General features: G+C 33.0%; 1 pseudogene; it reads left to right on the top strand.

Annotated features, from left to right (window-relative positions):
• The window catches only part of LOC149547430 (protein neprosin-like), a 50,290-nt pseudogene extending 41,104 nt beyond the window's left edge, over positions 1-9,186 (top strand).
• The last annotated feature ends 12,937 nt before the right edge of the window (positions 9,187-22,123 follow it).

Genomic DNA, 22,123 nt, shown 5'->3' with positions numbered 1-22,123 from the left:
AATTGTGACAGTTGCCCATCACCCAAGTGACAATACCAAGAACTGGCTCCTACTAGATAGGCATCAGACTTTTGGAGTCACAAATTGCAACAAAAATCTTATTGTCACAATTGCAACAACTTTTGGCATTGCAATTTGGAAGAATGCAAGGCCAAGAGTTCATCATCACATTGTCATAATTACAACAAGCCATCATCGCAATAATGATGCCCTCGCTATACGACTAATAGTCATCCATTGGAAAGGTCGTCGCAAGTGAGATGGATTATGATAGAAGTGGCAAGGGTAAAATGGCTATCTATCAAATTTATGTGTCACAATTGCAACGAGTATGAGATGACAATGTTGTTGGTGTGGTGACATTCCATCGGGATAAGCCATTGCAATTGCAATGGATTGTTGGAATATTGAAAAAAAAAATCAATATGCAACCATTCCAAAACATCCACTTCATTCAATTTTAGGCTTTGTGGTTACTAGAAGAGGAAGTGGAATTTGGCTTTATGATGCACAATTTTGTTTATGAATTCCTTCTATCATTGTCCTTCTATTAAAAGTCCATGCACTTGATTTTTGAATTATTATTTTTGCACAGACAAATGACCTTCAAAATTTTCACTCCACCATAAAATATATGTATGTTTCTTTTAGACATTTTTCCCACGTCTTCTTTCAAATTTTGCACACATAGATACAAGAGCAGCTACAACTAAATCATCTGACAAAATTGTTCAATCTAGTGTTTTGATGGATATCTATGTCCATCATCCATCCACATTGAACACTGGACCAACTTCTAGACTAAAACATGAGGTGAGCACATAGTTGGAAAGTTAAAAATTGAAGCAAACAAAATGAGATTTAATTTTGGTTGATGTTGATTGCCATGTTTTTGCATCATCTAATCATGATGCATTAGTTAGAACTTATATCTAGAATGTAGTTTGTAAGGCTTTTCATAACTTCTTATCCTGAGAAATTCTTGAAGGATTGATATTCTTAATCATACTATGTTTACTTTAATTTCATTTTAGATAAAGTGTGAGAATACTTTGAGAGTGCACTTTAGTGTTTATGCATTGTGCAAGGTAAGATGGTAATCTGGACCTCTCACTGGATGGACTTAGAACCAATGTTTGTGATCTCTTTTAGTTGAATCCAAACTTGCAATATCTCATAACATATGCAGATGAAGACAATGATGTTGTGGAGGAGGACCCTTGAAACCTTGCTACTCATGTGGAGGGAAAACCAAAAAATTGGGCAGAGTATTAGATGGTTCCACTATTATTGGAGGAAAAGGAATTGGGCAACCCCTAAGAGGGAAACTCATTGGCAAGATTGTTGGAATATAATTCATGATGTGTGGAACATAATTTATCTATGGTTGGAATGGAGCTAGAACAATATTGTATGATATCAGTGAGGTTACATTCACTATTGGAGGGGGAATTAGGAAAGTGGATGGGCATGGAGGGAGAGTAATGTATTGTACTATAGGAGAAACTATGGATTCAAATTGGCAGTCATGGCTTTCTACAATTGTTGTGCCTCCAATATTCCTTAAAATATATCTTTGTAAGGGCAATGATAGAATGAAATCTAATTTTGAAAGTAGTGGTAGGAATAAATGTTTCCAAGTGGCATTTTGGCAATGGTGCACCTGTTTTCATGTCAAGTCCTCAATAAACTAATGTTGCACACAAAATGTATGTTGAATCCATGACTTCCTACGTGGAGAAATAATCACAATGTTGGGATTCTTATCTACAAAAATATAAAAAGGAAATGGAAATGCAACACTATCTATGAAATGCTTGAGCAGAAACAGTATCAATCAAACAACTTAGAAGAATGTCAAACACAATCTCCAAGAGAGGGGCCAAAGAGCAAACTACATGACCTATGCTAAACAGTGTACACGTGTGATCAATATAGTAAAATGTATTTCTAACAAAGAAAACAATTTTTTTTTCCACCATTGTCTTTATAAAAATGAGTGTAGGTCTGAACAACGTACTAAAATGTATAGGACACTTAGTAGTTTTTTTTCATCATTCTCTTTAAAAAAGATGTGTTTTAATTGGTTGCTTAGCCATGGGTGTATCCTCAAGAGTTGAGTGACATATTTGTAGTGTAACATGTTCTTCATATGTTTTCCTTGTGGTATCATTCAATGTTTGTTATATCTCACATCTTGACACATGATGAGATATTGTGTTGTATTTACTTATCTATATATCTCCCAAGGAATTTACCACTTCTTTTTATTTCTTAACATTGCTTTTATAAGGTACTTTCAATGTGGTGCAACTTCATTCATGTAGCACAAATTTCCTCCTTCTGAAGCAAACTCCATTTGCTCTCCTTCAGGTCTACCTAATATTGCAAATGTCCTTAAGTGCACAAGGTCTACTTTAACTATTTTCTTCTAAATATATTTGAGGTATTAAATATACTAACATATTGTGAGTATGATCTTAAAATCATGCTTAATAGCTCACAACATTATGTAGAAGATCGTGTGCTTCAAGAACCCATTGTGATGGTTCCAGTTGCTTCTGTCACGGTTCGAGTTCCTCTTGTTGTTGTTGATGGTGTCACCAGAGCTCCTTTCATTGGTCCCTGTGATGTCATGTCCACTCTTCTTGTTGGTTTTTCAATTAGGGATGTGTGTCTTCCTTGCTCATCTCTTGCTTGGAGGTTCCTCTTTCCATATGGTTTTGGTCACAACTTCTGTTGGTGTGGTTGTCCTTGTGGTTGCTAAGATTTGAACTCTGCAAGCATGAATATTCCATCTCTAAATTAGTATGTTGTGACAAGCCTCATTGAACAGAACACAATTCAAACTAATATTCAATAGAGATTGATTGAAATTAGATCACAAAATTAATCAGAATGCAATACTCTCATTTTAGTACTTAGCCAATGGAGAAAGTGGTATCCCAGGGACTAAAAATGTCAAAATTATCATATGGACAAGGCACAAGTACAATGTTGTGCATCTCTTCTTCAAGCTTATACATATATGTTGTATTGAAGTTAAATATTTGCTAAAAATCAATCATTTGTTATAATATATTAAAAAGACATATTAATTATATAACACATAACTAAAGCTTCTTTACATATCATGTTGTACTTAATAATTTTAATTAAAAAAATTCATGGAAGACACTATGATACCAAACATTTATAGTTTATTAAGTAAAATGATTTTACTTCCATGCTTACCATAATCTATATGACAATTCAATCCAAATCCTTTTAAAAGCCTGCAAAATAAAACAAATTTAATCTATAGAGAGAAGACATAAAGATAAACACCAACATACAGAGTATTTATCAAATGCAGGTCTTCCAATGGCCATGTTATTTCGTGCCCCTAATACAAGAATGAATGTCAACATGATAGTTGTTTTTATATTTATTTAAATATTTTCATATATACATGAATGGATTTTGATATGATAGTTGTTTATATATATATATATATATATATATATATATATATATATATATATATATATATATATATATAGAGAGAGAGAGAGAGAGAGAGAGACAGATGAATTTAAACATGATAGGTGTTTATATGTATAAATGTGTTTCTTGACAAAGCCCTAACAAGGAAAATTCATTGCATTGAGTTTGATGTTCAAAATAAGTAAGAATAATTTGAGAATAACGATCACAAAAGTTGATTTAGCAATGCCATCAACCAAATTTAGAATTTAAAAGGTTAAATGGTGGTTGTTCTAGATTGTGAAGATATAAATTATGGGTAGTGATTGAGCAATGCTATTTCTCAATTAGATTGTGTAACAATTTAGTTTGCATGAATATATAGAATTGCATTAAGTAATCCATCATTGTGACTAGAATATTAATGATCTGTTCATGAATTGAAGTGTAACAACAATATTTATATACCCAAGAAGAATATTTTTTGTAATGGACCCAACGGATATATCAGTGTAGTTATCCCCATTGAGAGTGCATGAAGAATCACATTCAAGAAATGAGGATAATTTTGTGCAAAAGAAAGTGTCTTATAAGAGTGGATGGAGAATTATGCCCTTTATTGTGGGTAAGAAACTAGATTCTAACTTTTCCTAATGTGTTGTTCTTTTGATTGTATCCAGATTGAAAAGATGTAAAATGAATTTCAAAACCCAAATTAGATCTATATTTTTTTCTCAACACATATCCTAGGTATTTATAATTAAAGAGTGGTCATTCTGGTGTTGTTATTTGGTAGGAAATGAGAGTTGTGCAAACCTTGCAATGACCTGCAAATTGACTAATAGAAAAGAATGAAATATCATAAAATATTAAAATGAAAAGGTGAGCTTGGCATTTGGAAATAGTAACTGAAATATAAATGTTACCTGCTTTCTCCATTAAGTGTTGCATGTCATATAGAACACATAGTGCGAGTCCATTTTGAAGGGACTAGTGTTATAGTGCGAGTCCACTCTGAAGGGACTAGTGTTTCCCACTATCAAAAAAATGAAACATAGGTTCAATTGCATGATGTATTGTGGTGGCATCCTTTGCTAATTTGGCCATGTTTTGAAGACAAATCTTTGACCAAACTTTGGGATCCTCTACTTCCTCCCTATAATATTATTCAACATATCACCACACTCAAAATAAATAATGAGATTAGTTCATGAATCAATGTATACTTTAGATCAAGGATCTACTAGAGAGGAGGGTCAATAGAACAAGTTTTAGTAGTATACACACTGCCTAGACATGGCACCTTAGTGGATATTGTCTAGAAGGAAAAATTCTGGTGAGAAGAACAACAGAGGAAGATCTGATGAGAGCTGAATCACCTCAAAAATATGGAAGAAAATCACACATGTCTAAGATATTTTCTCAAAAGCCAGATATTATCAATGGAAATGAGCATGAGCATGCAATAGCCTATGTGCAAGGATAAGAATACTATGGTGCAAAGGCCACTATAAATGTGTGGTTGCTAAAGATTGAAACTATGGGTGAGTTTAGCTTATCTTAGATTTGGGTTCTCTCTAGATCATTTGATGTTTGGGATCTCAACAGCATTTAAATGGGTTGGTAGGTCAGCCTCGAACTGTATGGTGATAGTAGGCCTAGATTATTGTGATGCCTCGCCCCGACCCTTCATAGCATAGTTGATACCTTATTATTTTGATACTTATGACTCGATACGTCAAGACACTATCAGATACATTGAACATATTATGTTATGTTATTTCATGTTGTGTGATGTTTATTTTTAGGTATTTGAGTTCGTCATTTAATGCTTTTTGAACATGTATGTTGATGAAGTAAGTAAATGCAGGATTAACACTTTGATTATGAAATTGTAATGATTAAGAATATGAGTAGGATGAGAGAAACCCTGATTGATTGAAAGATGTATGTTTTAATTTATGTGATTCCCTCATACGTATATACATATGTGCATGTGATTTTATGGGGCTATTGATGTGTGCAATGAGTGTGCATGATATTTTAGCCGAGAAACTCGACAAAGGAACAGAACTGATCCCTATGTGCCATTCATGGAAACCTTATTGTTCGTAACTTAAGTGTATTGTGAGATGTATGAATGTATTTTTTCCATGATCAGTAAATGATAATGTTCTGTAACTGTGTTCTTATAGTGTCACTTGACACTCGTGAATTACATATGCATTCCAGCATGCTAAGTTAGGGTTATTTGTGTAACCTATGGACCTAAGTCAGACTAAGTTAGTGACCTTTTTGCTAATTTGTTTCTTAATCAAGTTTAGTCACCCCTAATTCAGATTAGTGCTTAATCTGTATTTTGGAGTTGTTAGATGGTCCTAAATTTTCCTAGAATTTGTTTGGTCCCTAAATCTATTCCTAAGGCCTTAAATCATGAAATCTTTATACCCAAGGGGAATGGGTATGGATTGGGGGTATTTTCCACCCCCCAAGCCCCTTTTGTTGATTTTTGAGGTCACTCAAAAAGTCTATTTTTGCCTTAGTGCGAAAATTGAAAGTTATTACCATGAGTTGAATAACCTTTACTCCACTTAGAGGTTAACCTTAGGTTTGGTTGAGTTATAAACTTCTAGATTTTTAGGTGAGTGGGGAAATTTATTGCCCTTTTTGGTGGTCTTATTTAGAGGCCCTTTTTGAGTAGTTTTGGCTGTTACCCAATCTCTACTTTTAGAGAGGAGTCTTGGAAGATTGAAGGCAAGGAAGGAAAAGCTCTTCTCAATTTGATCATTTTACCATAACCTCTTTGTGAAGGTAGGAGTTCTTTATCTCCTTGTTCATGTTGTTCATGTTTCTCATGATGTTTCATGCTTGGTTCATGCTTATGCTATTGTGTTATTTATTGGTATGCTTGTATGTATGTTGGGTATGCTTGGGAAGGATTGAAACCATGTTTTCTTGAATGCTTCTCTTTCATGTTTTGATTGAATTTAAAAGTTTTCTTGTATGGGTTTTTTGGCATTACTCACCCTTGGATAGGGCAGAAGTGGCCAATTTTGGGAAAGGTATTCAGTTGGACTCCAATAGTGTAGAGTCTCTTCTCAAGACGAGAAGAGGGAGAGAGGGTAGGGTGTTATGGGCCCCTACCTGTTAGCACAAACCATGTATGAGTTTTGGCACGTAAGAATGGAAGAACGGAAGTTCTTGAGTTATAGCCCCGATTGGGCACCTATTTTGGTGTTGTGTCTGAAATCTCCTATTGGAAAAATCCACCTTTCCCTAGTTTTGATTCAATGTTGAATCCTATTGTGAAAACCTAGTATGGATATGAATGTTTGATTTAGTTTCTTGTTATGTTTGTTTGTCACCTGGTCAGTTTTCATTCCCTCCACGACCCCAGCAATGTATTACAGAAAATGAAATGGGTCCCTTGTTAAGGGCCACGAAGGAAATTTAATCTGATTCTTGAAATTTCAAGATTGAAATCATGTGTAAATTGTATTTAAAATCCTTGTTGTAATGGCAATGACGTTGGGTTTTCTTCCTGGTTCTTTCTCGGTGGAGCCTTTGAATCAGGTTGTCAATAAAATAGTGATTGAGTTAAAAAATATATAAATTAATTAATTAAAAAAACCCCTTTGTCACAAAAAATAGTTGCTTGAAAAATCTATACTTAGCATAAATTAAGACTTAAAAAAAAAATTTGCCCCAAAGAGTAACAAAAGTCTCTGGTTTTTGTATGCAATATGTTTTATTCTCTTATTACAATAGAGAATATTCCCTATAGATATTTCATTTTGTTTTGTTTTTAAATTTTTTTTATTATATACATACATATATAGGAAATTATATAAAAAAAGAGAGGAAATATTTAAACCTTAGTCTAGCTAATATCCTACCAACTAAACTTTGCATTTAACTCCTCCTTACCTTGGCGCCAGCTCTTGGAATGGGCTTGAAAAAGTTTTAAATAAAGTCAAATTGTTTGGGGAAGTGCATCACCTAGGATGTGATTGGGGAGAGTTGGGGGTGGGAGTTTTTTTATAAAAAAAATTTAATACATATCTTGTCACCCCCTTTTCTTGGGCATCAGTTTGGGAACAAGGCAGACTTGAACTTTAAACAAATTCAATGCAATTATGGGTGATATCACCCTGTACTTCCCCTTATCCTTTTTGTAGTAGGAAATCAAGTGCTAGTGTTATCGTTGTTTTTTGGAGGCTGCATTAGTTTGAATGTAAACCTTCTCCTTTGCCTTTAGTCGCCACCCTTGTAATTTCATGCACAGCTTTTTGTGGGGCTGCCTGTACTAAATGCGCCCAGTCAACGCTTGGGCAGTGCACTCCAGTCCTTGGATTTTATTTGCAAGTTGTGTGTGGTGGGAGTTAAGGAGGGTGGGGTTAGTATTAATGTTAGGATCAGTTTTAGCTTAGTGTAGGTTAGGTTAATTTATGAATGGTTTAGTGTTCTGTTTAAGCTTTTTGTTTTTAAGTAAAGTTTAGTTGTATAGGGTTAAGTTGGTAATAACAATTAAGTTGTTAGTATTATAAATGTAGTGTTAGTATTAGTTAGATATTAGAATTTGTTTGTAGTATCATTTAGATTTGTAGTGAGTTTTTAATTTAGTTAGTTGTTTTTTTTGTTGTTGTTGTTTTAATATTTAATTTTAGTTAAAGTATAGTTGTAATAAATATTAGATTCATAAGTAATGTTAGTATAAGTTTGGTTAGTATAAATGTTTTAAATATAAATTATCTTAGTATGATTTAGTTTAGATTTCATTCATTCAATTTTAGTTATATAATTAATGTTATTATTTTAGAATAAATCTTAAATTTTAAATGTATTTAGTTTTAGAATAAATTTTAATTATAGTTTGGATTATTATATTACATGATATAGTAGAAATTAGTTCTTGATTCCTATGCTATGAAACAATTGGACTTATACTCCACTAGATCAATATTAGAATAAATACTATATATCGTTCCTTAATATTTTGTTCAATGATTTTTTAAATGGTTAATCTTCATATGTTTCTAATTGGATGAAAATTATGTTTTGAGTGAGTTGATGTATTTTAAACTGGTATATCAATCTCTTGTACCCTAGTGAATCTAGTAAGTTTAATTATTCTCTTTTTAAAAAAAATTGGTGTGTTTTTGCCCACATATTTTGGGCATGACAATTATTCACCTATTGGACGACTGACTCATACAAGGAAACTAACTGCTACAATATTTTATGTTCTAGCTTTGTGCAAACAAAAAACAAGATTGCAATTGGTGTCGTCATATCACCTATTTTGAAATTCTTTGGCACTTAGTATGATATCGCCATGCTCATCTGGAAGGATCCTAAACAAGGGAATTGGTGGGTGGAGTTTGTGGATAGCACATTGGTGGGGTATTGGCCTTCTGAACTTTTCAGACATCTTGTAGACCATGCAAGCATGGTGGAATGGGGGGGTGAGGTGGTCAATTCAGAGCCAGGAAGAAAGCATACCTCCACTCAATGGGAAGTGGTCATTTTGTAGATGAAGGATTTGGTAGAGCAAGTTACTTTCAGAATATAGAGCTTGTGAATGTTGATAATAGCTTGAGACCTATTGATGCCATGTCAACTTTAGTAGAACACACCAACTATTATAACATTCACAGTACCTATAATAGTGATTGGGGTAAACATTTCTATTTTGGTGGACCAGGGGGCAACTCAAGGTAACCTTAGGTGTGGGCTATGTCACAAGATTCATAACTGTAGCTCTATCCACATGAAAAATACTCTGCATGCTGCCTCTTGATCTTTGTGTTTTCAGTTTGAAGAATGTGTCAAGAAAGTTGGATATACTCTTGTTGACCTGCAATGGGTTTTGAACTTGATTCATCCTTAGGGGCCTTGCACTGGTAACGTGAATCCTCAAACTAAAGATTGGAATGAATGGAATTTTGTTTTTACACTTGCTATCCCTTCACTCTCAATGTCTCATGTTGGTTTGGGTTGGTCGCCTATCTCTTCAGTGGGGGCATGTTTTGGTTGGGGTCCTATGTGTGATTATGATGAGGACTGGAATGTCTCTATCACCAACCCAGCTAGTGTTCATGATGCTTTTGTATGTGATAGCAAACCTCTCTGTGGCTATGATGATATGAAAGAATGACTCTAGGCCTGGTTTTGTCTTTTTGGGGGATCAGTTGTTATTGGGTTTTTTTGTTGAAAAATGATGACCATCAGTCTTTGTTCGCTGATAAGTACATCATTAGGTGGTAGTTGTTTCACTCTTTTGTAATTATACTTTGTCAATAGTTCCATGAAATTATGTAAAATCTATGTATATAAGGGATGAAGTTGGGTTTTCTTCACTGATTCTTTCCCAGTTGACCTTTTAGAATCAGTTTTAATAAAATATTACAGTGACTTTCCACTTTTTTCTTTTAAAAAAAAAATGTATACTTTAGAATGATCTAATATCATTTGTTTCCACTATTTAAATTCTTCTTCATGTCTCCCAATTTACAACAAAAATTATCAAATGCAATCAAACATGATTGTAGATAAATAAAAATAATATAATACCTTAGAGAGGAATAATTTTAGGAAATCCCATAGAAATCCATTATTTCAAATACTTCATACACTAGAACTAAATTTCATAAATAATTGAATTTGACTATGGCATCCTTCTACATTGCCTAGAACTAAGAGATTCCCATAGTTAGTTGTCATGCAATCATAGGTGAGCTTCACATGGTTTTGAGAATAGTTTATGTATAGATTCATTAGAACATTCACATGAACATTCAATAGAACATAAATAAAATATCTATACATAAACATCAATCATTATCAAATAAGTTACAGAAGTTCACATGAATCATTTCTTTTTTTTTTTTTTTTTTTTTTTATCCTTCCCTATATTTTTGTAGAGGCATATCCATGTTGTCATCGATATTTCTTCTCACCCATGGACATGCACTCATTGTCCTCTGCAAAGGCCCGTCCTCTACAATAACAAATAAAAGGGTTAAATTTTTTAAAATTGAGACTTTAAAGATTTTAAAGAATATTGTAGAACTCTTTACCTTGTCCAACCACATCATCTTGCCCACTAGCATGGACCTTAATATGCTCATCAATAATAACCTCTACATCCCCTGCAACTGCAATACAAGATGTTTTCTTAATCCCAAAACATATTATAGTTAAATTTGTATTGCTACACCAAATTCAAATAAAAATGTTTACTTGTATTAATAATTTAGAAATAAAAAATTGAATAGAAAATGTTTACTTGTGTATACATTGATATTATTCTTCATCTATCTCATCATCAAGATCATTGTCATCATCGACATTGTCACCAACACTATCCTAGTCATTATCGTCGTCATCATGATCCACATCATCATCATCATCTTCGTCGTCGTCATCATCCTCCTCCTCATCATCATCATCGTGATTAGTAGAAGCATTGTCATCATGATCAGTAGCAACATCATTTTCATTAGGAGCATCATTGACTAACTCTCGATCATGATCCACTTCTTCCTCTTCCTCAACATCTTCTTCTTCCATTGCATTAAACTTTGTCAACCTTCCCCTTGGATCATGTCTAACAACAAATGGCCAACTTGATTTATGTGGAATCTCTAAGTAAAATACCTACTCACATTGGCTTGGAAGAACATAGGGCTCATCCCCAACTAGCTCAAACAACCTTATATTAATCATTGGAAATCCATTATCATGCTCAATAATAGTTCTATCAGGACCATTTTGATTGAGTTGTAGTCTACACCATTTGACAATGAAGAGAAATAATTTGAAGGAATTACATTCATAGTCAAGTATATCAACCAAAATGCCATAGTATTGATTTTAAGATTGTCGAGGATGTAAGTCATTTCTAGATGAAATATTGGTCACCTGGAATACTGCACTTATCCCAGAATCACAAGTTCTCTTCATGTCATCTAAATCTTTGATGCAAAATTTATAACCATTGCAAAACATAGTCTTGTGGTGTTTCACCTACAATAATGTCAAATATGTATAAATTATTCTATCGCAAGTTCAAAAACATACGATTGATTAACAAACTTATAAGTACTTTGAGATCTTTTAAACCATATGCTAAATCTATTTCCTTTTGTATAACATTGGGATCTACATTAAAATGAGCTTGTTTAACCAATGAAGACATGGATTCTAATTTTAATCTATGACCAAAATGTTTCAATCCATACTGTCATCCAACCTTGATTGTTTGCAATAAACAAATGTATTGCATCCCACTCCTTAGCAGTTGTACAAAAGTCAATAGATGACTTGGAACAGATTTATTTTGAAGATTAAGAATTAATTAACTACAATAACATATCATAATTTATTACCTTTCACTTTCCTAAATCTACCTTTCCCCATCAAGTACTCCCCTTTGAATTTTTTAATGGATTTGAAATCCCAAATGCAATCTATATGGGTCTTTGTTGCAAGATTAGGAAGATATTAAGTAACGTACACCATCACCTGCTATGCTATATACCCCTCAATCATAGAACCCTTGGGATGTACTCTTTGTCAAACCAATACCTTCAAAAAATTTAAGTGTCTCTCAACCATCCATATTGACCTAGGTTGTATAAGTCCACACAATTCAATCTCCTCAACTTGGTGTATCAGGTAGTGTTCTTGTGCATTGAAAAAAGTTGAAGGTAAACACTTTTGCATTTCATACATTAGTAGACAAATTCTTTTCTTCCAATATTTTATATCTTCTTTATGGATTTCTTTAAATGACAACCACCTACAAGGGATTCAAGATACATAAACATATAAATACAAGACTTTACAATATATTACTTGTTTGATATATTGAACAAATATCACTACCTACCTCATGTATTTTCCAAGATCATATATCACTTGTTTGATATTATTGTCGAAGTTGTTTGGGAGTGATAGGGGTACCACATACTGCAACAAGTATCAACTGATGATTTCATTATTTTCTAACATAATACAATGGAAATTGAATGTAGTTTCACAAATATATTGTAAATTAAAAAGACCGCAACTTACGTTGATGAAGGCATGCCAATCATGCATTTTCAGCCCTGGGCAAAATTCACTTTTATTTGATACGAGATTTGCTTATATTCATAGCAAATCCTATAGGAAATCTCATTTTTTGTATGAATTATTTTATGGCATTACTTTGATTCTTCGTTAATAACCAAGGAAGGGCACTTGCATTAATCTAGTCTCCATTGCTATTTGATTCAATGATATTTTTCATTGCATGATTGGAATCATGAATGTCACTAAAAATTTTGGCAAGTTTTTCTGTGTCACGCCTTCCATCCAATATTTTCCACAATGTCTCTATTACATTCTTTCCAATATGCAAGGTATCAAAAAAGTGCACAATTTGTAGCTGCTCATAGTAGGGTAGCCTACTAAACTCTCTAGGATAACATTTTAGTCCCTTTGGAAGGTGGTCAGTATTGATGCCTTGACAACCTCAAATTCTATTATATTCCAACTACCATAGGTGAGGTTTCATTCTTTGTGGCTTTTATGTAGTCTCTTCTTTCTCATTGAAAAGATATTTTTTGACACTTTGTTACTTATGTTTTTTGTGGAGGAAGTGCCTATTCTCATCAAACACCTACTTTCTTAAACTTTTGGAATGACAAGATTTCATCTTTGGACTACACATTGGACATGAAAAATTTCCCTTTGTTTGAAAACCTACAATATAATGATACAATTAGATTAAATATGTTCATTTTTGGAATTAGTATTATCGCGTATAACTAGATTTCAACATAACATAACATAGAAAAATGTGTCAAACCTGGGGCATCATGAATTGTCCACACAAGCATTGCATGGAATTTAAATTATTTTTGTCCAATTGGTATAGAGATATCATACATAGTGAAACCATTCCATAACACCAGTAACTCATTGATAAGAGGTGCAATATATACATTCATATCTTTCACTTGGTACTCACCCAGTTGAATGAAGAACATCAGATAATTATTGTGGTCATTTCTCTCCAAGACTTATAATTACATGTAGGTAACAATAAAATAATTAAATACCTAGAAAAATCATTGCGAACATAATGTGCTCCCTCTTTATTGACATCCATGGAGGAAGGTTATTGTTGATAATAAAAATAGGCCAGACTAAGTAAATGGATCTCATATCTCCATATGTATTGACACCATCAGTTGCCAGAGAAAGCCTAAGGTTTTGAGGTTCTTTAAAGTTTGGCCACTTTTCCTCTATGTCCTTAAATGTTGAACCATTCGTAGGCATTCAAATAATGTCATCTCGACTTCTATTGTGTGCATGATAATCCATAAATTGTGCCAATTTATTGCACCTAAATAATTGTTTAAGATGTGAAATAATGGGAATGTAATGAAGAACCTTGTGAGACACCTTTTTTGTCACTTGATCATCTCGATATCGACTCGTATGGTATTTGGGGCATTCTATTTCATTTTCGTGTTCTTTATGATAAATTACATAATCTTGAGGAAAAACATCTATTTATTGATACTCCATTCCAATATGTTTCATAGTGGCACATAATTATCAATACAAGCAAGGGAGAATAATTGATGGTGGTAACAAATAGTCACCTATCAATCTACAGAAAAAATATTAGTCATTAGTATAAACAATCTTAATAGTACACATTTCACCTTTTATAGACTATAATGACGTATATCACAAACCTTAGCAGATGTGACATTGTTATGTTGGATAAACCATTCCTAACCTTCAAATACACCAACAGCAATACAATAGAGAGAAGAGTTGATTGGGATCCTTTATAAAGGGTAATGTTTGCCTTCTAAAGTAGAGGTATATCATGTATGACATCAATGTCATCCTCTGCATCATCATCATCAACAACAACAACAATACTAGTACCAAATATGTCATGGATCAATGCTTTGTACCATCATCTTCAAATGTTTTTTTTTGGTGCATGATCATCATCTTCCATGGGATCATGATCTTCTCTTTCAATACTCACACCTCCATGTTCCTCCATATTCACACCTCCATGCTCCTCTGAGATGTGTCGGTCCATATCACTTCCTACCCTGGGGAGATAGACCTATATAAAAATGATGATAACCAAACCCCCATTCTATGGTTCATATGTATATTAATTGTGAAAACAATATAACAAACAACTTACCAATGGATGATAATCAAACCCCCCTTCAATGTGACCATTCTCCCTACAATGTCTCTTAGCTATTTTGATTTTGATTCTTCTTGTCTTTAAGCCATTACAATACTTGCAAGGACAATAACATTTGTCATATCCTAATCTTTGAAAGTTAGACAAAAATCTAGCGATTGTCTCCCTATTTTGATCAAACTCCCTTGTATTATCTGAAATGATCTTTCTTCACAAGAATAACTTATTTGTATACCCTTACTGATTTGGTTGTACTTAATGTTTATATCTGCACATATGGTTTTGAAAGAAACATTTGGTGTAATTAATGTGTATATCTGCAAAAATATTTGACATGTTGTACTTAATTTTTATATCTACACATATGGTTTTGAAAGAAACATTTGGTGTAATGAATGTGTATATTTGCAAAAATATTGAACATGTTGTACTTAATGTTTATATGTGCACATATGATTTTGAGAGAAAATTTTGGTGTGTTTATGCCTCTTCATTTTGATTTTGTTCAAGGGAATCTCATTCATGGTAATATAAAATAAGAATGCATTTTCTAAGAGTTTACAATTGTTCAACAAAATCAATGTTTTACAAGAAAATGCACTTGAAGAACTGTTAGCTCAAAAGAAAGAACATGGTGTTGATATTAGATCTACCTTGCTAACTCCTAATGGTTTTGGCTATTATTATTTGTCCCATCACATTCAATTTGATTGCTATGTTAGGGAGGTGATCTCACCTAGTTCATCCTCATGACTTTGAAGTACTTAATCACGATCTTGGGTGCTCAAATTAATGTCCAAAACATTTGTGCCTTAGGGCCCTATTTGATCATCATTTGAAAGGGCCTCAATGTCCACCAAAAAAATCTCTCAATATGTTTAGAGGTTTGGAGGTAATGTCATTGTGGTAGAGGCTTCTGAAAGGGAATGAGCCTCATGATTATGGCATTTACACAGAAGCAAAAATTTCTTCTTCAACTCCTTTCACTGAACTCTTAACTAAAGTTATTCTTCAACATCCTTGGCTTCCATTGTTGGGCTAGAGTATCTTAGAAACTAAAGCCATGTGGTTTCAACCATATATTGTGAATATGCTATAAATAGAAAATTAATCATATTACTATCCAAATCCTTTATGTTAGAATATAATATTGTATACAGAAAAATTGGTAGATGTAAGGAGAGGTATCCAATAAAAATCAAGAGTTTATATAAGAACAAGTCTTTATTAACCCCAGGTGTCTGATGTAGAATCATCTTGGGTCTTTCAGCAATCTTGTATCAACCAAAAATATTTCTTGTTTTTTGTACTAGTTTGTTGTTTGTGACGTAGTCATTGCTTCTATTGGTTTCATGTTGTGTGTGGTTACCATGATGATGGGGACCTATCCTTGATCCTCCTTCTAAGAGCACAAGCCTTGATTGTTTGTATTTCTTGAGTTATGAATCATTCTTTGTGGTCTTTGTTCCTACATTTTCCTTCTAATGTGGAGTGTTGTTTCTTTTGGTGCAATTTCTTATGTTAACATGATGTGTTGCAAAGTTATGATCTAACTCCTATGACACGTATGGATCCGTTTGTGAGTGCTCAATTATTTATGTTTCATTTAGTGTTGGTTTTAGTTTACTTTTCCTAGAATGGACCTATAATATAATTAAATGCTTGGCTAGTCAACGTGTGGCTTACTTGGCTATATAAGAAGCTTGGTTAGAGATAGAAAGCAATAGAGGATGATATAAAATATATGGAGAAGAAGGATGGGATGCAAATTTGGATTCTAACTTCATGAATTCCTTGCATATGGTCAAAACTCGGAACGCCTGACAGTCGGGAATGTTGATAAAATAAATTTAGTTATTACATCGGTGTGGCTGCCAATTGCCTAGTCTTATATGGATCTTATTTCCATTGTTTCATGTGATATTTATACTGCTTATATGTCTAACTCTGAGTAGGGCTTGTTGGATGTTTAAGTTCAAGTTTTCAGTTTCAATATACATCGCCCTTGTGTCATTTTCTAAATTGTCTAAATACACATTCTCAAAAATTATCATGCATAAAATTTTTGTGATGTATTTTTTTTCTCCCACCATATAGACCATTGAAATGAACATTGATGCAATGCTAAAGGGAAATCCTTATTTGTCAAGATTAAAAATGAACTCCCTTTCTAGTTTTTGATAAACTACTCTAAGGACCAAAAAATGCATAGATAACAACATTCCTTGATTATGATTTCTACTATACGCCCATCAAATATTATTTCATACGTAGGTCTATGAAGCTTAATGATGATTTCCATACTTGGACCTAATTTAAATTGATCCTATATTATACTGATATATCTATTGTATGTTATACAAATATCTTGTCCAAAATGGAAAAATAAATGTGAAACAAAACCCAAAGAATTGAAAGGTTGAAAGTGACTAAGGATTAATTTGTTTAATGTATATAAGATAGTTCAAAATAACTTTTAAATAAAGTAAAATCATTTCCTAGAAATATGGATAGTTATCCAAGAATCTTAATACACATAATACCTTCATATCTAATGTAGGGCATATAAAGATACATAATCTCTATGAGAGAAGTATATTGAAGGACAAGAAGCATTCCCTTTTGAGTGTATACTTAGGGTTTTCACCCTCATGATAGACCAAAAAAAGGGGAAGGTTTCCAGTTTAGGATGCAAAAATCCCCATGTACTATCCAAATTGATCTATTATGAATGTCGATCTTTTTATCATTCGGTCAATATGGTCCATGATGAAGAAAGGACAAAACTTAAAGAATAGATTCTATATGATTACAATAATAATAGAAAACTATCATCTAACTCTAAAAAAATCAGACATCAAAGAGACTAAACTTAAAATCTATACCAAAAGATAAGCTAGAAACATAGAAAAATTGACTCTTAGTGAGAGAGAACAAATTGAGATATAATGAGAAATATCCAAGGGCAATCATTTCTGGGGAGATAGTTATGTTTGGGAGTACTAGTCTCAAACATACTACATCACTAAAAAAATTACCCCTAACTATAATGCACAAGATTATATTGTTTCTTCTAAATGAAGGAAAGATAATGCTTATCTTAGAAACCAAAGTCATGTGGTTTCAAACATATATAGTGAATATGTTGTAAATAGAGAATTAATCATATTGCTATCCAAATCCTTTATCTTAGAAAATAATATTGTATACAGAAAAATCTGCACATGTAATGAGAGGTATCTGATGAAAATCAAGAGTTTCTATAGGAACAAGTCATGAAGATAAGATTCTTAATCTAATATGAAGTTCTATCTATCAATAATAGTATTAGTCCTTTGAATTGAGAGTTTCAAATTAGAAATAATGGTCTTCCAGCTTGAATTAGAATAGAACCAACAAAAAATTAGATTATTTGTTAAAAAGCTATAATACACATGATTTGAATTATGCCCTTTATTGTTCATTTTATTGTACCTAATTTGATGATAGTTCTATAGGAATTTTCAATCAACCAAGCTAATTGTCAACTAGACCAATTTAATTGGGTTATGGCTTGTTTCTTTCTAAAAATATCTTTTATGATACATTTTTGTAAAATTTCTTGCGAACCTTGCCCATTTTTTCTAGTCAGCATTATTTTTGTGTAGGATCTTGAGGTAAGTCAATTAGCATGGGTTGAGTGAGTTTTTTTGTTTTATTATTTGGATTCTAGAATATGCATGTAGCTAGATCATTTTTGGTAAAGTTTATTGTTCATTTTATTGTACCTAATCTGATGACAGTTTTACAAGAATTAGTAATCAACCTAGCCGCTCAACAATTAGACCAATTTAACTGACTTATGGCTTGTTTCTTTCTAAAAATATCTACTATGATATGCTTTTGTAAAATTTCCTATGAACTCTACCCATTTTTTGTTGTCTCATTATTTTTGTGTAGTATCTTGAGGTAAGTCACTTAACACAGGTTGAGTGAGTTTTATTATTTTATTATTTGGATTCTAGAAGTTGTATGCAGTTGGATCATTTTTTTGTTGTGAGATAATATGTAATAAGCACTTTACAAGAGATCTCTCTAACTATATAAACATATACATGTTTATAAGGAAATATAAAGACATACATGTTTACAAGGAAAAGAAAAAACCATTTACATATGTACCTCTTCTTGCCCTTGAAGAAAATCATAGAGCAAGGGCATGTGGATCACAAGGGCACGACACAAAAATGAAATTGCAGAGCAAGGCCACCACATGAAAATGAAAATGCAGAGAAAGGGCATGACATAATAATGAAATTGTAGAGCAAGGGCACTATAATGAAATGTAGAGATCATGAGGGCACATCAACCAAATTCACTGATCACAAGGGCATGACAATGTTCACAACTCTCCACCCTCATTTGGAGCTCTCCACCTCTTTCACGTGCAACTCTCCATAATCAAAACAAATGGAAAATGATTTATGTTGTTTTTTTTTTAATACTTGTGGGGGCATTGCAACTGTGACTCAAATGTCAGTATTGTGACAACGTTGGGTAGAATTGGAAAAAGAAAAATATGAAAATCACCACAAATAACACCGTCATCACAATTTAACCCCAAATGTTGCAGTGGATCCTTGATTAAATTTTCAAGAGAGGAGTTTTAAAGGATTCTTGTTGTTTAGCATTGTGCAAAATGACATCTCAACAATAATGGACAGATCACATCCATTCCACTCGGCTCCAGTGTTAGCCTTGACTTCTTCACAGCTCAAACATCACATGGTATTCTTCTTATCCAGGGTTGGATAACTTGTAACCCTGTGTATCATTTTATTCATGATTCCCACTAGTCCATTATGTAGCCAATAATTCATGTCATGAATTCTGCTCAAAACAATTTTAATCCACTTGATCTTGAAATTTCTCGTGAACTCAAGGGCACGAGTTAACTCTTTCCTCTCAACAATTTGAAATTTGTCCTTCAATATTCCTTCATTACATAACATCTGATAGGCTTCCCTAATTTCATAATCTCCTACTTCTCCAATTTTGCACATATAACAACTTATGACATCACAAAACATAATGACTTTAGGTGGTATCAAAGATAACACACCCATTGAGTCTCCTTTCATAGAAATCTCTAGAATAACACAAAATTTAGGTGGAGAACAAGAATCACTCTTCATTAGTTGAATTCTACTAACCTCTTGGCTCATTATAGTAGTTGATGAAGCTACCATGATCGTAGATAGGGTTCAAATTTGTTTCTTCACTAGATACTCATCACAGATTCTCTACTTGTTCAAGCTTCTTGATCAAATCACCCTTGAAATCTTTATTGGTTGCTAAAATCACTAAATCACTTTGTGCTCTCAAAAATTTGAACACAAGGTATGAAATAATATCTTCAAAATTTGTTATATACCTTCTTCCTAATAAATTAGGGTCTCCATTAATGTTGCATACTTAGATGAGTGGAAGTCAGCTGTCTCAGTCAATATTGATGCCTTTCACCTAGGTCTACAACCTAGTCTCTTCCATGTCACTTGGTCTCTATCATTCTTGAAATGCTTGGTCCATATTTCAATGATCGGTCAACATAGATAATTTCCTTATACTTGGCAACCTTTCTCAAATTTGTTCTTATGCATCTTTTATATGCAGATATGAACTTTTGACATATTTATATGTAAGGAATTGATGTACAATATATCAGTTAAGTATACAGTTCCATACATACCTCTCTTGCTTATTTTGAGATGACATGATCACCTTCTCCATTGGATTGGGTGACCTTAGCTCCATCAGCTCCACTATTTCCATCTTCTATTTTCTTTTTCCATTTCTGGTTCATTTCATTCCTAATTTTCTCAATGTCCACTTTTCCTTTCCCTTTGTCCTTTGTCTAATTTGTTGAATGTACTTGAGTCCTGCTATTCTTACTTTGATGTCCAAACTTGTGACATTGGAACATGCATTGTTAGGTGTATAATTCTTTCTTTGATTTGTCTAGTAGGGTTTTGTCTGTGATCTGCATTAATAATGTTAACTAGTTAAGGTTACTATTGCAGTAATAAAGTTCATCACTTAAGGTTTGGATGTTTGACCATAAAATATGATCTACCCTATAAGGGGTCTACTCTATTTAAAAGATTAAGAGATTGTAAGGTCTCACTTTGTTAGGGGATTTAACATTTACAAAAAAGTAAGGACTCTGTTAAGAGATTTACAAATATCTGTAAAGACCACTCTATTAAGAGATTTACCCTAGTTCAGTTCTATTAAAAATGATTCAATACCTAACTCTCAATTTTCTCTGTAAGCCTATTTTGAGTCTCCTCCTTTCCAACTGATCATATCCTCTACTATGATATGCTTCTCATTCCCTTTCACTTTATTGCAATAACTAGGTTACTCAATTTGTTAGATGATAACAAAACCCTTTAATGACTTCTAAATTGATCTGAATCCTTTTTCATCAATAGGTTCATGTTCATACATAAACTCTTTTCATCTGCTTCTCTGTATATGATCTAGGTTAAGATCTTTGTTATATAAAGGTTTCCATAAAGAGTTTTCTAGATGATTCCAAGTTTTTCCTCTTCATCTCAATCGTCAAACATACAACATAGGGATCAGTGATCTAGACCATATAAATGTTCTATAACAACCTCTAACAGTTTTAAATGTTCTATAAAAACCTCTTCAAAACTTAAATATCCCTTCCAAGTCGGCCTAATAATCATTTTTCCTAAAACTTTGTTCCATTCCTGACTTTCATGTATACTTTGTGTAGCTTGGCCTTTACTATTTCCTGATGCTTGGTATTGTTGTTTCTTGACCTTCATTGTGCTCGATGTAAACTAAGTAACTTAGTACATGTATTCTCAAAACTTACTCAATCACTGATGGCTTTCTCGGTTGCTGATGTCTTGCTCGATCACTGATGAGCTTAACTCGTATAAAAAAATACTATGACCCAAAAACTTACTTAGCTCCTATGGAGCTAGGTACATACTTACCTATGTACATTACTTGGCCTATATAGAGTAGCTCAGTCGCAGTGATGAATGTCTAACTATGCCTTGTAAATGACTAAGTAGTTGACACTAATAAACAACAATGGTTAGAGATACCAACATTGTTTATTAGTAGTTTGTGGTACTCTTGAGGTAGACAGAGATTTTTGGATTTCTTTCTTAGGAATTGATTTTGTGATTGATATTTGTGTGTGGATTGTAAATTATCTCCTCAACATAGTAGGAGTGGGTCTGATTAAGTTACTATGAGGTAAGGAGGTAGTGACTCGCTTACCATTGGGGTTCCCCATAGATTGACACCAATGTTGGATGATTCATTGATGCAATTATACTATTTTTATTCTTCTTTTGGAGACTTTCAATTTAGTTAATTTATTTATGTATCAATGTATCTTGT

Source organism: Cupressus sempervirens, chromosome 7, assembly GCF_028749045.1.
Source record: "Cupressus sempervirens isolate cs-2001-9-10 chromosome 7, ASM2874904v1, whole genome shotgun sequence".
Lineage (NCBI taxonomy): Eukaryota > Viridiplantae > Streptophyta > Pinopsida > Cupressales > Cupressaceae > Cupressus > Cupressus sempervirens.
This window is presented reverse-complemented; position numbering and strand designations above follow the sequence as displayed.